Below are 15,127 nucleotides of genomic sequence, written 5' to 3' on the forward strand. Positions count from 1 at the left end.
TGTCGGTATGCCTTTGTGTGGGCTCTAATCTCTCTGATTTTATCCTCATGGTCTCTTCTCGCGATATACGTAGGAGGGAGCAATATACTGCTTGACTCCTCGGTGAAGGCATGTTCTCGAAACTTCAACAGAAGTACCGAGCTACAGAGCGTCTCTCTTGCAGAGTCTTCCACTGGAGATTATCTATCATCTCCGTAACGCTTTCAGTATTACTAAATGATCCGGTAACGAAGCGCGCTGCTCTGCGTTGTATCTTCTCTATCTATTCTATCAGCCCTATCTGGTACGGATTCCACACCGGTGAGCACTATTCAAGCAGTGGGCGAACTAGTGTACTGTAACCTACTTCCTTTGTTTTCGGACTGCATTTCCTTACGATTCTTCCAATGAATCTCAGGATGACATGTGCTTTACCGACGATTAATTTTATATGGTCATTCCATTTTTAATCACTCCTAATGCCTACTCCCAGATAATTTATAGAATTAACTGCTTCCAGTTGCTGACCTTCTATATTGTAGCTAAATGATAAAGGATGTTTCTTTCTATGTATTCGCACCCCATTACACTGATTTAGATTGAGATTCAAATTCCATTCCCTGTACCATGCGTCAATTCATTGCAGAACCTCCTGCATTTCAGTACAATTCTCCATTGTTAGAACCTCTCGATATACTACAGCATCGTCCGCAAAATGCCTTAGTGAACTTCCGATTTAATCCACAAAGTCATTTTTATATATTGTGAACAGCAAGGGTACTACGACACTGTCCTGCGGCACACCCGAAATCCATCATTCTTCTCAACACACGCCAATGTTAAACAAGCAAACATTAGATCTGTTAAGCATAAACCAGTATTTCATGCAAGATCGCCAGCACGTAACAAGAAAATTACACAAATGACTTGGCGACATCTGTATAATCAGACGTAATAACAATACAAAACGTGACATAGGAACAGCTCCCAAATGCTAGAGTCACCCCCTCTGATTGTCCGTTCAATGATACTATTAACAGCACTACATAGAAAACATAATAGCATTTAATTACGGTGCATTAAAATCTGTTTGTCGATTGAAATAATATCATTAGCATTGAACTAAAAGAAATGTTACAAATAGGCATATATAAGGAAAGTATACTACAACTGTTAATGAAATAAAGCAACGCGTCTTCCCTTGTGCGAGTGTGTTGCTGCGGAGTCAAATATTTCTATACGACTTCATTTTTTTCTCTTTGTTCTTGCTCCTCCCGCCAGTAGCAACACTCTCATACACATCTGCTTTAGTGGTTGCGGAAAACACAGTGCAATAAAATGCCAGCTGTGACAAAGTTGAGTTAATAACTTGTTCGGACAATGTTGAAAAGTAGTCAGTTCCACAGTAATCCACAATGCCACTTCGTTCGAAGCACGATAAGCACTGAAAATAATCTTCAGCGAAACCGAGACCAATGCCAGTCCCCGAGATCAGAAACACTTAGTGCTCTCTGTCGGCGTCGGACACGAACCCGATTACCGCCGGAGGTGTAGCCGCTAGTAGCCAGCGGCACCAGTGCCAACACGGCACAGACTCCTCCCCCCTAAAACTCGGACAGGGCTGAAAATTCTCCTTCCTGATATAGATGTCTGCCTTTCGTAATTGCTCAAAGATCTCTCACCAGTGTACCAGATGTTCTAGAATCAATTTACTACAGACGACTAAGTCGTCTAAATAGTAGTACACAAAGTTAAAGCTAACATCAGAAATATGACATACATTAATTGCGTTAGGACGGTAATCTCTGTCGCTAGCCCAGACGACACTCTAATGAATACAAGTAAATTCCAATTAGTCACTCATGCAGTGATAGGTTTGGATCCTTGATCTAATGGTATCTGATTACAAGCTTGGTTCAGATCCAGCGTGGTAAAAACCCGAGCTCCTTCCGACCACCCAAAGCAAATGTGCAAGTCCGACAAGGCTACAGACCGTAATACCGCTTTTTCATTTAATATGTCGAGTGACGATCCATACACATATCGAGAACGGTTATGAACGGAAACTTAAAACAGCTGTTGTATTTGTAGATTTAACCGCTGCATACGATACTGTGCGAAGGCATGGTCTTCTTAGCAAAATACTTGAGATTATCCCTTGCCAGACCTTGTACAAATTACTAAGTGATATGCTCAGCAATAGAACCCTTTAAGTTCATCTAGAAGGAAAGAAGAGTCGAACCATTGTTTCAAACAACGGCTCACCACAAGGTTATGTATTGGCACCATTACTTTTCAATGTGTGCATAAGCGACATACCAACAACAAATGCGTGGAAGTTCCGTTATGCAGACGACATGGCCCTGGATGTGCAACATGAAAGCTTTGAACAGTGTGGAAACTCCCTTAACCAAGACCTCGGAGTAATGGGTAAATATTTCAGATCTTGGAGATTAATTCCTAACCCGATAAAGTCAGAAGTTACAGTGTTTAATTTAAAAAACCAACTAGCAACCCGATCCCTTGACGTCACCTCTGCTGGTAGAAAGTTAAAGCATAACCCAAACCCTAAATATCTTGGTATTAAATTGGATAGATATCTTGCATTCAAACCACACCTAATAGATACTGCTGCTAAGATACGTACTAGAAATAGTATTATTCAAAAGCTCGCCAATACAAGCTGGGAAGCTGATCTACATACTCCGAAGATTTCTTCTGTAGCACTGGTATACTCTGTTGCGGAATATTGCAGCCCTGTTTGGCATAACAGCAGCCACACGTCTAAAGCTGTAACCTCCCCACAAAATTTATAATAAAATAAATAATATGAATATGGTGATATTAATTTTAGTGTAACATCCCCACACAACATTAAAATAAATAAGTATTATTTAGTTAATGATTCTAATTTTTGTGTAACGTCAGAACAAAATTGGTTCCCATTTATAACCTCCTTACAGAAATTCATTCACATTTAAGCTCCACACAAAATTTGTTTCCCATTTAACGTACCCACAAAAATTCTATTCTCATGTAATGTAATCTCGAAACAGAAAAATTCCTAAACCTCGTAATAAAAAAAGTAAATTCAGTAACCTGGTAAATTTTGGACGACAGCAACGCTGCGTCATGGCCCTGTAAGATCATTCTGAATAAAAAGCAAAAATTCTTATCTCAATAAAGTCGCCAACTATCTGCTCTTACAATAGCTTTTTTCGGCACAGCTCTGTGCAATGCTGGCCTATACATTTGTCATTTATGAAGGGAAGCAACTGATTTTTCTTTTGCAACAATCGGAATGATCATGGATTGGAGAAATTAGTAAATTCTTTAAATTGAAATGAATGCTTGTTAGAAATTACTTTATATGACAAACATTATTATAAGGACATTTTTAAAAGATTTACATGGGAGTTCACATAACATTACTAGATATGCGCGAGGCTGCTTTTACCTTATACTATAACGCTCAGGCTCCGCCATCGCTGCACCAGGACCAGCCCAGCCAACACGATACACCAGACTGCTCGCTAGCAACAACTTAATGCTACACACTTCCTACTGCATACAACACTGCTCTTTGGTCTCAGATTCTCTTATAGCTTACATATCGCAGGCAGCGCATACCTCTTATATAACCCTCCACTGGGGGGGGGGGGGGGGGGTTGCAAAAATTTGGCAGCGATGGTGAGTCAATTGGACTTGCCATGAGCAACAAATTTTTCTGAAATCTACTTAATTAACTAAGTTGACAGTCACAGAGTATATCCATATATATATATAAGTGCAGAACATAAAATGTAATAGAGTGCACATGCACTGAGTACAAAACATATCAAGAAATGACAAAATGTATACGCAATGAGTACAAAACAAATTAACAAATGACATAAAGTGCACATGCACTGTATATATCTCTACCTTTTTCACAACTAATAAACATATCAAGGAGTGAAATAAAGCGCACTCGCACTGTAGAAGTCTTTAGCATTTTTACATAACATATCATGGAGTGAAATAAAGTGCACACGCACTGTAGAAGTCTTTAGCATTTAAGTGAGACAATCTGAAGTTCTCTTCCTGAAGTATTTATCAGTGTAGCCAAGTCACTGAAATGTTGTATTAATATTGTATGTTATCATTTTGGTAGTACATTAGGTACACCAACTAGCATAGCCACAATAACATCGCCATTGTTCAAGGTGGCGGACAGCATGATGTGTTAACACCACACTCTTTCACCAACGTAGAATTAGTCCAAAAACCAAATATGGTGCTCCATGATCATAAGGATGGACAGGACAAACGGAAATTGCAGTAATTTCTGGTAATTAGGCCAGAAGGTGAAGGACATTAAGTCTTATGCTAGTCATCATTGAGAATTACACTAGTCTATCAACCGATTTGGGTAATTGGTGGCACTCATTGCCCAGTTACTAAACATTTCTGTACTATGTATGAAGTTTTACAGAATAATATTCATGCGTCATCTGATTACAGTGTACTTTGGCACTGATTGGCCACTTACAAACCAATTTTTTGCATTATGTGAAAGTGATCATTCAAAACAAGAGTTAATTAATGGCATACCATTTACATAATTCATCTAGTTACAGTAATCATTGGCACTCATTGGCCAATTAGAAACTATCAGAAGTCATCATTCAAAACAGGAGCTAATGAGTGTAGCATCAAGCTACTGGTATTCATATATAATAGCATGTAAGTGACATAATACAAATTTAAAATATAAGAAACAGTGGCATTCAGTTGTCAGTTACTAAACATATAGCAAGTACTGAATATTACAAAACATTTTTCATCATTCAAGTGACAAACGACATATTTAAAATAATTACTGGCACTCATTGGCCAGTTACAAAAGTATTCTTATATTTTTATAAAACATTATTCAGTTTTATTCAGAAGTCATCATTCAAAATGAGAGTTAATTATTGGCATAGCATTTATAGAGTATAACAAAAATATTATTTACAGAAATTATTGGCATAGTATTTATGCATTATTACAAAACATCATTCAGTGTTACTCAGAACTCATCATTCAAGTGACATAGGACATATTTAAAATGCAACACCCTATAACTGTTACTCAAGGTCTGTGGTTAGAAAACAATTCAGTATAACTCAGAACCCTCTTAAACTGGTAGCATTATTTTGGACTGGTAATACATTGTTTTTGTGCTAGTGATGCATTGCGTTGGGATCAATAATTAATTGCTGGGGCACGAAAATTTTTACTTGTGACTTATTGCTGCAAATAAGCCTTAGTAACGTCATTCGTCATGAGTCAGCTGTAGCAAGGTTATGAAACAAGTGGAGGATATATGATCACATTCATGAATGACACACACAAATGGGTAAAAAAAATGCAAGTACTAGAACGGGTTTAAAGACTAACTGCTTATAGCACATTAATTTCATGAATAGCTTCTCTTGGAAAAATACAAAATGGATTATTAAGCTGAAAGAAGAAACGCATATTGTGCTGAAAAGTAGTGAACTTTGAATTAACAGGTAATGAAACGTGTGCTCAATATGTATGTACTCTAGCTGTCCTTTCCGAAACATTCAGTCATTATACCATGCGATATAAGACATACTGTCAGAACGAACTGCAACAAATACTTAAATAACTACATAGCATTTCTTAACTAACAGTAAATATATAAACTTCTCTCATCTGCAAAGAAAAACTTCATTATTCATATTACCATAACTTCATTACTAGCATCACCTGCAGAGAAAAACTTCATTATTCATATTAGCATATTCTTCATATAACTATTAATCATCATTCATTATCATCTTGTTGCTGTGCGTTACTATTTGGTGGAGCCGACGCTATACGTGTAGGCGGCGAAACATTAAAGTTTGGTTGACCTTGTACATTACATTGTTGGTTAGGTATGCTAACCAGCTGCCTTTGATGCTGCTGTTGGGAAAAACCTCTATTGTTACAAAAATGTGGTTCCGGTTGCTGATAATTTTGATGATTGCTTAAAATGTTGTACATACTGATGATTACAATTTTGTCAGTTACTAATGTTCTGGTGGTTGTCATTTCGCGAGTGTCTAATGAAAATTGTCACTTTCGGTAAAACTTGTCATATCTGGTTTTCTTTACTCATTCTTAATTCTAGATGAATCGATAGTTGAAGAGCTGTTTTGATAGATATAAAAGATAGTAGAAGAGAAGGCAGCAGTGCAGAAAACTAAAGATGAAATAGCACTACTACGGCTCGGGGCCCTGTCCACTCGACGGCACATATTCATCGAAGTGTAATGAATCCCCTGAGGTCTATTACGCACTGCAAATAAATTTTGGTTTCAGTGTTACACGCAATGCCGGTGAAAATTCAAAGGCAAGTTTTTGTATCCAATCCAATTCTAGTTTCAGCGTTACAGGCCAAGCTGATGAAAATACAAAAGTAAATTGTCGTATCCAGTCCAAGCGTGACTCTGTGTTCTGTCATTTTTAAATACCTTAAATTTCCAAATGGACAGAAAGTGTTTGTAATAAAAATTATCGTCTCTGTATGTCTTAGCAGGTTCAAGATTGCATGAGAATCTGTTTGTCTGTGTCTCTTCGGATTCTAAGTCGCGTGGTCTCTGTAAATTACTTAAGTTATACCGGCTGTGTGAGTGTGACAAATGTTCGGAACGTGGTGTTTGCTGTGACGTGTTAGTGACTGAAACATTTTTAATTTCTGGCACTTTAATACTTTCGTCAATTTGGCTGATCTGTTGTTCAAATTTCTTATCGACATCCGTATCCAGAGCGCGTAAAACTTCTGCTGACATTAATTTAAACTCGTCGCGTATCTGTGTTGCGTTTTCTGAACATTGTTCAATGACTGCATTAATTTCATCTCTAAGTGATTCTGTTGTGGCTGCATGTGTATTATTTAATTCTTGTGCAACAGATCTAATTGCTTCACTACTGTTCCTAGCACAAGCCTCAATTTCGTCACGTAATTGTTCTTTAGTATCATGACGTTGCACGGTAACGGCTGTAATCTGTTCACTAAGTTGTTTGTTCTGTTCGTTAAGGTTGTCGTGTTTTTCATTTGACAGTTTGAAACTTTCATTAAGTTGTTTGCGCGATTCAGTAAGTTGTTTGAAATGATTGTCGAAATTTTCATTAAGTTGTTTGAAATGGTTATCTAGTATTTCATTCCGCTGTTTGAAACTTTCATTAAGTAGTTGTAATATTTTCAACAACTTGTAGCAATAATGCCATAACTTGATCGATGTCAAAATTAGCAGCTGTATTCTCTGTGCTGTGTGATGGTGTATGTGTACTTGTCACGCTTTGTGTAACCATTAGGTCATTCTCCGATTCACAAAAAGGCTTGCCAATCGGATGTGCACTGTTGGTCACCACACCGGAATCAAATAAATTTTACGTGTTTTGTGAATATTGTTCACCTTCGTTAGAAACAATTAACTGTTCACTACGCAAATTTTGCAAATCAGGCGTGTCAAACTGGCAGCGCTCATTGCATCAGAACGTTCTACGTCATCAATTGTTACATTTACTCTGGACATAATTGAATTTGTTTGCTCATCATTAGAATTATAATCATTACTAGTGATCAGTACGCACTGATTGTCTGTAAATGGAGGACTATCAGTAAGACACTGAGTGTCGCAAGTATTATCGGTCAATTTATTCGAGTCGGCTATTTCACTCATTGCACATCGCGATGTACAGTTAAGAGTTGTTCGCGGCATTTTTCACAAATCAATATTAAGCACAAATGAAACAAAGACAAAGCGAAATGGAACTAACAATTACAACAAAGAGCAATAAATTGCCGATGATCTGTGAAAGAAAGAGTGACAATTTAGTAAATCCGTTGCGCCAGATGCAAACTACATTTAAGTTAATAAGAACAGATATATGACTACTTTCCAGAAATTCACAAGGAAATACGATCCTGGCCGGTTGTCGCCAAGTGTAACCTCCCCACAAGAAATAATAAATAATTATTATTGACAATGAGTCCGATTCCAGTGTAACCTCCCTACAGAAATTTAATAAATAATAATATCAATAATGAATGTGATTCTAATTTAGTGTAACCTCCGTACAGAAAAATTGAAATAAATAAATATTACTTGGTTAATGATTCTAATTTTTGTGTAACCTCAGAACAAAGTTGGTTCCCATTTATAACCTCCTTACAGAAATTCATTCACATTTAACCTTCACACAAATTTTGTTTCCCATTTAATGTACCCACAAAAACTCTTTTCTCATGTAATGTAGGCTCGAAACAGAAAAATTCCTAAACCTCGTAATAAAAAAAATAAATTCAGTAACCTGGTAGATTTTGGACGACAGCAGTGCTGCGTCATGGCCCTGTAAGATCAATCTGAATAAAACGCAAAAATTCTTACCTCAATAAAGTCGCCAACTATCTGCTCGTACAATAGCTTTTTTCGGCACAGTTCTGTGCAATGCTGGCCTATAGATTTGTCATTTATGAAGGGAAGCAACTGATTTTTCTTTTGCAACAATCGGAATGATCATGGATTGGAGAAATTAGTAAATTCTTTAAATTGAAATGAATGCTCGTTAGAAATTACTTTATGTGACAAATATTATTATAAAGACATTTTTAAAAGATTTACATGGGAAATCAGATAACATTACTAGATATGCGCGAGGCTGCTTTTACCTTATACTATAACGCTCAGGCTTCGCCATCGCTGCACCAGAACCGGCCCAGCCCACACGATACACCAGACTGCTCGCTAGCAACAACTTACTGCTACGCACTTCCTACTGCATACACTGCTCTTTGGTCTCAGATTCTCTTATAGCTTACATATCGCAGGCAGCGCATACCTCTTACAAAGTGGATACTCAACTAAACAATACCATGAGAACCATAACTGGGAACATTAAATCCACCAAACTACCTTGGCTTCCTTGTCTCTGCAGTATAGCTCCACCACATCTTAGGCGGCAAAGCGCCTTAGTTAATGAATGACGTAAAATCGCCTCCAATACCAACCTTCCAATCCATCATGACATTGCCCCAAATCTTTCCCGACTATGATCTAGAAGCCCACCATGGAGAACCTTATGCCTACGTCTTACGATGATATGGATTCATGGGAAAATGAATGGTCTCAGACCGGACTATCCAAGAACTGTAATGAAATATCACTTGGTGGAAACCTACCTGGTACAGACCTGCCAAGAAGAGCTTGGGTTATACTCAATAGACTGAGAACAGGTCATGGCAGAAGTGGCTAGATGTTCTGTAGATGGGGAATACGAGATTCACTACAGTGCGATTGTGGGCATCCAGAGCAAAAGATCCAGCAAACCATTTAGGTATGCCCTAAACGTGCGTTTAAAGGTTCCATTCGAGAACTTTATGCAGCCTCCCCTGAAGCCGTCGATTGGATGGAAAACTTAGACATAGACCTTTAAAGAGACTCTATAGATTCCATATATGTGATTGCTGAATGACCTTATAGCTACAATTTCTATATGATAATTTTATCAATGACAAGTAACCTTATTGTAACAACCTTAATTGAATGTCCATAAGACGAAACATTATTTATGTGTTATAATGTATGTTGATTTTATCTTTATCTGTCTGTATGTATTTAAACATGAAACCATTTGTACTTGAAAGCCACATACAATAAATAAATAAATTCATTCAATTCCTCGTAGTCCACTACCGGATGATATTTTCCAATAGCTTTACGTAGTAGAAATATGGGCGCAGCATAGGGTGATTTAGAAGGTCGAGTGACTCCTTCTACCAACATTTTGCTTGTCTTTTCATTGGGGAAGGGGGAGAGGGGTGTGGGGACAAGCAATATGGCATAGCCTTACCCGAAACGTCATCCACCAACTCAGTGCCACATTCCAGAATCCGTGTGACCCCTAGATCTTTCTTTAACACATGAAACAACTCTTAACAGAGATTCAATCTTTTTGCTGACATAGATATCCAACTGACCTAACTGTTTGTCACTGATTCCGCACTGTCCTTCAGTTGTTCTGCCTCCCTGTGGTTCCTGTTTTGCCAAAACCATGGCAACATCTTCACCATGCCGGCAGAATCTGAAGGGCGTCTCCGGTTTAAGTGTAAAACAAAAACTCCATCCAGCCCTACCCGTGATCAAACCCACCTCAACACTGGACTCGCATTCGGGAGGACGATGGTTCAATCCCACGTCCGGCCATCCTGATTTAGGTTTTCCGTGATTTCCGAAAATCGCTCCAGGCAAATGCCGGGATCGTTCCTTTCAAAGGGCACGGCCGACTTCCTTCCCCGTCCTTCCCTAATCCGATGAGACCGATGACCTCGCTGTCTGGTCTCCTTCCCCGAACCAACCAACCAACCAACCAAAAATTTACAAAATCAACTCCCTGTATAGAGGCCGTGGCCAGATCTTTCACAACTTCTATATCAATTTTCCTTGTATAATCCCCAAAGACACTTTCACTACAAACTTCCTTCGACTGTTAGAGTAGATTTACCTGCTGCAATAAACAGCCCTTGTCCACCGATAATCTTTGACACTTACAATGTGCCTGAGGTTCAGTGAACCAATCATCGTGGCTCAGCTCGAAGCGGGACACGTCACTGCTGACAATTACACTGATATTAGTGAGATTCTAGGTCAATGACGTGTCTGGAGACCCCATAGGTAGCGGTGGGACACCAACCCTACTGTCACCTGCCATACACTCGACAACTAAGATTTATGGTCTGAGGTTCCATTTCATTTAATAGCAAGATCCTTTAGTTTATCGTCAAGGCGTCCTTACAGCACAGCGGTACGTCGACGATATTCTAGTCCCGTTTTTTTACCCTTTATGCCAGTCCATCCTGGGCCTACATTTCGCCAAGATAATGCCTGTCCTCATAAAGTGGAGTTTCTATTGCTTATTTTCGTGCTTTCCGCATCCTACCTTGGCCCACAAGTTCGTCGATTTCTCCTCAACTGAAACCGTGTGCAATATTATAGGCAGCAACCTCAAACCAGTTCGTGATTTTGACGATCTGACGCATCATTGGACAGAATTTTGCATGACATCCTCCAGGAAATTGATAGGCTATGTTTGTTAGTCTTGTTCCGGGACGGACGAGCCAAGCAGTCGGGATAAGCGGTTAGTGCCAGGTGCTGACCAGCAGTCTCAATCCATGGCAGGCACAATTACTGCTTGCTTAAAGCCCAGAAGTGGACAGACGCATTTTTGACTGGCACAATTTTTGTAACTACTTCACTTGAGTAAATCATCAAAATATTTCTGATATTGTACATCACATCTAACAGATTCCGTGTCTTTCAGGTAATTCCTTGGTGGTGCGTCCTTTTTCCTTTTATTCCATACAGTTTATTTGATAGGGGGATTTTTCCCTGACAAATTGATAAGCTATGTTAGTTAGTCTTGTTCCGGGACGAACCAGCCAAGCAGTCGCGATAAACGGTTAGTGCCAGGTGCTGACCAGGAATAAGATGCCACTGGGAATACCACTAGCACTCAAACTCAGGTAGGTGCCCTCTAAGCGAGATAAGGTGGTCTGATTACCTCAGAACATAGAGTAAAAGTAGCAGTGATCCCTGAAAATACCTAAAATGACTCACAGAAATTCTTCAAATTAACTAAATGTAAATTAAGAATCTTGGTGATGAGGATAGCGCATTGAAAATTAAACCATGCTTCATACATAGTATTCTAAAAAGTATTAAAGTCTGTAGTTATGATCGTTAGTGACATTAATAAGTACTGTAGCAAAAAACGCGAAGTGACTATGTGACATGTCATTTTAAACCTCCTTATACCAGCAATGTAGAAAAGATGTCACTATTAAGGAAATCAATAAATTGTTTTTCATTGATTTTATTGAATAACACGCAGATATATACGGTTAAGTGTTTTTTGCATAAGCACACTTCATTAAAACTAGCATTAGAGTCGGAGTCTAAAATACCACTAATTCCTGTTTCTTAAATATAACTCGACTTTGTATTGTATTTCACCTTGATGTTGTGGCTAGCTTCAAGATGCAGAACTGTTGTATTTCAAGTTGGTATTTTGACTATTTAAGATGTGGCGCTGGATTTGGCGAATAAAAATCTTAAGGTTAGTGATTGTCATAGGAACTTTTCATATGAGGCACAAATTAGACCTAGAATAATATCATGTGTTCTAAATTGTATGTAGATTAAGTTTAATTTCAGCTCTTTGCCATCTTGTAAGACGATGTACTGAGTAACGTAGTAGTCACATGACCAAGCCTTATCAAAACAATTAAACTTCAATTATCCATTTGTTTTCAGTTTGGTAAGGTCTTATAATTATTTGCGGGACTAGAGCGCATCTGGGGATCGAGAATGAGTTAGTGGAACCTAGGACTTTTGGTTTCCGCGAGTTGTACACTTTGAAATATTCCTGGGACTCTGATTTCGGTTGTTACTTAGCAGTCGAAAGTCAATTTTCAGCGATTTATTCTTCGTATTGACGCAAACCTTATAGCTATTTACTGCTGTGAACGTTGGTGGGATTGATGCATAACAACGATCCGGTTTCATCTGTGTTGGACCTTGAAGATTTTGTTACTGGGTCTTCGTGAATTGATGTGCGGCGTTGTGCAATTCTTCTGCGCAAGGTACTACCTGTAAATGCTCTACTTGCACTACTTGCCACTTCAAAATTATTCAGTTAGTTAATCAGTCTGATGTGAGGGAACAATTTATCTGTATTCGAGATTTTATTACGAATGAGGATATGGTAAAAACGTTAAATAATTCATTTAGACGGCATCATTATCCGGCTGATTAGTTTTATTATATTTATCCTTCATTTATTTGTTGATTATTTTTTGTTTTAAATCGAAATTGTCGGTACTGATAGGAGGGCTTCAGGGTTATTTAGTACTTGAATCGATGCTTGAAGTAAAGGTGTACGAGCAACCTCTACCGATTCTGCCAGCCTTACTGAAATGTTAGCTCGTACATTGCCTACAGCGACCTGTTTAAGCAGTTTTGTCTAATAGTGCTATAGAGCCAGTCAAGCTGCATGGAGATGATTACCTTCAGCGTCTAAACTTCGGAGTAAGTGATGCATTAAGAAGTATGGAGCTAATAATATCTTCGGACAATTCACAATTCGTTCTCCATATACGAAATTTGCAAGTTTGCAAAAGAGGCGGTTAATCAATCTTCATGCGGTCACGTTTTCGCTCTTATTCCAAACCAACAAAATTTCTGTGGGTCCTGATTAAATGATACATTATCAGTAATGATAATAATAAAGGTACACTATATTCGAGGTAGAAAGCAATGAGGCGGAAAGTCACCTTTGCGAACTGGAGGAAAGCCGTCCATCCTACACAGCGCTTCATGAGGATAAACATTGCAGAATGAAGCTTTTTTTTAAAAAAAAACATCGTTATAGAAAATGACTGATCAATGAACAAAAACAGAGACTGGTCTAGGCTAGCGTTTGGTATGTGCTGTTTAATTGCCTGCATAGCAAAATTATATTTCCGTAATTTTTTTCATGAGAAATAAGTAGTCTGTTATGAGGAACTGAGTCCGACTGAAGTCGCAGTCACACAAAGAAATCATTCTCGGTATTGACATTAAAACTTTACAAAATTGGGGTAGAGTACTTTTCATCGCTATCTTCAATCTTGCAAGCCAATGACGCACGTTTCCTCATATTAGCATTCGTAACTTGTTTCTTACGTTCTTAGTAAGTGGAATGTTCGATAATATGCGTAATAATGGTTTAATTATAAATCTTGAGATATGTTTCTCTTAATAAACCTCAATGAGCGCTCGAACAGGTTCACAGTTAATCAAATTGTCTCGTGATAGAGATCACAGACTGAGCTGCTGTACTGCTCCTATTAAAATATTTTGCATTTTTAAGAATTCGTTTTCATAATGCGTGGACATATACTCAATGACATAAAAGTTTCCCGACGTCGAAAACTTGGTAAAGTCGTCAGAAAAATTAACTGCTGTAATTAACACCTCTAGAAGACACTGCTGACAGTTCCATCCTAGGACCTCGAATATGTCCTGAATTTGAGCGAGTTAAATGAAGACTGAGATTACATGTGAGTTCTTTGCGGGACGTAGCACTTCAACAGCGCGCTGCCGCGTTTTCCTACAGAACTGTCAGCCCGTTATTTTCAGCACAGTGTAACTGTTCTGAAGGGCTTAGAACTTCGTCTGGCTCTGGATCTATTACTTTTATTTTCACGTTTTAATTACCATCTTAGAAAATTTGTAGGCGTATGCTCACTATACACAGCGCGCCCTTTAAAAAAATGATATTTTGAATAACATAGAAAGCAAGAAGTCGATCTTAGTTACTACAATGAAATCTTAACATTTCAATTAATGGATTCTGTAAAAGTCTGTTATAAAAATTGTCTACTGTTTTAAACTCTTGTAGAAGTGAAACTGTGTAGTTACTAGGAAGTAAAATAACCAATTAAGACAAACATTTTAATTTATTTATGGTAATGCTAATGCATCTTTCATGCAAGTGCCACGATGAATATCTTGTGCAAGAATCAAATGTTGCTCTCCTTATTTTATGAAACATGTGGGCTCTCTGTATATTATATATTGTTTACTTTGCATTCTTCGACAGTATTTTAGGCAATGGTCTTTAATTATTAGGAACACCCCTGAAATAGTTTACTTTCCAGGTTTTGAACTGGTGTTGGGAATTATTGCTAGGACGTCTCGGAATTCGTGTTCCACCGTTCCTGTACTTTTAGGTAATGTCGAGTGAAAGTAGCATTGGCTCACATGCTAGTTCCATACCTAGTCTACATTCCAGCTGGTGTTTTCGTAGACAACTCTGAAAGTAATATAATATTGCCAGATCACCCACTGATCACGGGAATTATTTATAACTACAAAATAATGTGCACTTTTTACCATCATTCAGAGAGAAAGAATCGTGGACGACTATACATAACACAAATTTAGTACTGAACATGAGGTAGACGATTAGATAAAATTTCGGAGCTACTGCAATGTAAGTATAAGAAATGGTGGACACAAATCTGACACTTACCTGAAAGAAACAGTTACAGTTATAATAATTCAGGTGT

The sequence above is a fragment of the Schistocerca piceifrons genome, chromosome 5 (assembly GCF_021461385.2).
Source record: "Schistocerca piceifrons isolate TAMUIC-IGC-003096 chromosome 5, iqSchPice1.1, whole genome shotgun sequence".
NCBI lineage: Eukaryota > Metazoa > Arthropoda > Insecta > Orthoptera > Acrididae > Schistocerca > Schistocerca piceifrons.